Source organism: Silene latifolia, chromosome Y (genome assembly GCF_048544455.1).
Source record: "Silene latifolia isolate original U9 population chromosome Y, ASM4854445v1, whole genome shotgun sequence".
NCBI classification, from domain to species: Eukaryota; Viridiplantae; Streptophyta; class Magnoliopsida; order Caryophyllales; family Caryophyllaceae; genus Silene; species Silene latifolia.
This window is the reverse complement of record NC_133538.1, coordinates 380924517-380927831: the sequence shown is the minus strand read 5'-3', so window position 1 is coordinate 380927831 and position 3315 is coordinate 380924517.

The following is a 3315-nucleotide window of genomic DNA, read 5'->3' as shown; positions in this document are numbered from 1 at the left end:
CCCATCAAACTGACGGCCTCTACTATTTATTTATAATATTATATATTTGACGAAATTTAGCGATGAGAAAGGTTATAAAATAATTTTATACAAAAGTTATACAAATTATTTATAAGGACAAATTAACTAGGTTAGTCAATACAATAAATAGAGAAAATAAATAAAAGACAAAATAAAAGAATTAAATAAAAGAAAAAGTAAAGAAAACTTATTTGATTCTGGTACCCTCGAGCCTATTTGGATGTTGACAATGAATGAATTTCGACTTTGTCGTAAATTAACGGCTCTTATGCGCTTATATAGTTATATGGAAACTGAGACGATTTAATGTATGTGTTTGAAACTGGAATAGTATATTTGAGACCGATGATTTATGTGAGTATTGAATATCTAGATTTGGTATTAAATCTCAGGTTATTTACGCTCCGCGCCTCCGCCCTATATTTTTCTCGTACTTAGTACTTTTTGTCTCCCCCTTCCATCAACATGGATGGCACGCTGTATATTTAGCCGGATTCGTTAATATCGACGACGTTTTAGTAAACGTCGACGACGTTTTTCATAAAAAAGACGCTCACTGCCCCTCATCTCTCACTAGCCATTCTCCCTATTCTCTCTATTCTCTCTACTCAACCTCCAACTTCCACCAACACTCAACACCACCACCACACTGCCACCACAACCACACCGCCACCACAACCACCGCCACCACACTGCTGCCACCACCACGCCGACCTTGCCGCCTCCACCGCCACCACACTGCTGCCTCCCACGTTGCCAAGTAAGTGTGGTTTTTTTTTTTTTTTTTTTTTGTTAAATTAGTTTAGAAATTGAAACCAAGTAAGTGTAGAATTTGTTAGTTTTTCGATTAAAATTCATGTTAATTAGTTGTTATTATGTAAATTTTGGTATTGTTATATGTTGTTTGCGAAATATAGTTGATTGGGATTGATTTTTGAGTCGAAATTTGTTGTTGTTAATTGGATTGGGAGTGAATTTGTACGGTTTTTAGGGCGAAACCGCGGCCAAACGTTGGAAATGGTTGTTGGCTGTGGGTTTAACGTTGGAATGGAACGCTCATCCGTGGTGAACGTGGAATTGGTTGTTTGGCCACAATTTTTTTTTTTTTTTTTTTTAATTTTTTTTTTAAAAAAAAAAAAAAAAAAATTATCCCGCCAAACGTGGGATTCCAACGTTTGGACCACGCTAACGCGTTGGTTTCCCACGTTTGGACCACTATAAACGTTGATTTCCAACGTTTGGTCCATGGTTGAACGTTAGATCTCAAAGTTTGGTCCATGGTTCAATCTTGGGGTAAAAATTTGATTTACGCAAACAATTAACAATATGTTATTTACAAAATTAATGTCATGAACTAATTAGGCTGACATATTGTTAATTGTTGTTGTTTTTTGTTTTTAATTTAGTTGAGTTTGAGAGAAATTTTTTTAGAGAGAGAAAGTCAAAAGGGCAGTCATCGTCTTTTTTATGAAAAACGTCGTCGATATTTACTAAAACGTCGTCGATATAAATCAGCCCCCATATTTATACTAGTTTGAGGTTTACAGTTGGATGGGATGTAGAATTTGAGACAATGAGAGAATTTTCTTTGTCAATTTCTATCTCAATTAGGTACTGCACTTATTCGAAACTCATGCATTGACATTTCACACCAAGTCTATACGTACTAAACATTTTTCACCAATCATCTCACGTGACAAAGTTGGGTAAAAAAACGTCATCTTACTAGTCAATTACGTAACTCTTAATTGTTTGTTTAGCAATTGAGCTTACAAGCCCACCTGCCTTTGGACCTAGTAAGGATCCTCTGTCCCATTTAATGTCCTACTGTATGTGTCACTCCAATCACCTTCTAATACATCAACAAATTAATATAATTATTGCAATATTTTATTTTGCAACAAATGATGTGTCAAAAGGTAAGTGGAGTGACACACAGAATATGACACAAAAATAGGACAGATGATCCTTATTGCTTTGGACCCTTATAATAACGTTTATTGCCTTTCGAAATTCGTTTGACTTTGGCTTCTAATTGTTGGAAATGGTTATTTGGACCTAAACCATTGACAGGTATAGTAAATAATGTCCTAGTTTTGTCGGGCCTAATACTCCCTCCTATTTTAGATAAGTGTCTCATTGTGAATATGGCACAAGAATTAAGAAAATGAGTTTAGACCACACAAAACGGACAATGGGACAGTTATGTGAATAGACGGAAATGAAACTGAATTTGGACCACACAACACTTACCAAAAATGGACAATGGGACATTATTGTGAATAGACGAAAATGAACAATGAGACTGTTATTTAGAATAGGAGGGAGTATTAATTATATCTCCTTTGTTTCTTTACTGGTTGTAGGCCAACAACGCCACTTTGAACGATATCCCAATTATGTATTAGTTTTCAAGAAATAATCCTCGCATTGGAATTTATTAAAACGGCTAAGAATACGATAATATGTCTAAATGGACCAAAAGAAAGCAATGGGCTTAATGATGGTTCTATGCCATTATAAGTGATTTTACGGGAAACAAGCGTAAAGAACCGTTAATTATAACATTGTCAATTTTCATATTAATCACTAAATTTTAGCCTCATCATCGGGTACCCGTAAGGCTAAAAGACAACTTTGAGGTGTCTACAGAAGCCCCCACTTTGACCGAGTCTGAGTAAGACGAAGGTCAAAGTAGTCCGGTCGGGACAGATAAAGGTTAAGAAACGTATCTGGACCTATTATATTACATGTCTGGAGTAGCTGGAAACTTGGACTGGAATAGCAAAACTTTATTTTACTAATTTGGAATGAAGCTGGAAACTTTGTTTCACCAATCTGGAAACTGGCATGACAAAACTTTGTTTTGCCGGTCTGGAATCTGGTAAAGCAAAACTTTGTTTTGCTGGTCTAGAATCTACAATTGCCAAACTTTGTTTAGCTGGTCTGAAATCTGGTATCTGAGAACTGGTATAGTGAAACTTTGTTTCAGCGGTCTGGATCTCGAAAAAGCAAAACTTTGTTTTGCTTAAGGGTGAACTTGCAAAAATCTGATTTCACAAGCTCGAATACGTGTTAGGCCCCGCCGACCGAGGAATTCAAAATTTCATTTTGAAAAAAGGATTAGAATGTAAAATCTGATTTTACAAACTAGGATTTGCAAAATTTTATTTCGCAAAAAGGTAAGTTTAGAAAATTTTATTTTAAAAACTTAAATGCATGTCAGGGCCAGCCGATGAAAATTGCAAAATTTTATTTCGCAAAAAGACAAGTTCAGAAAACTTTATTTTAAGA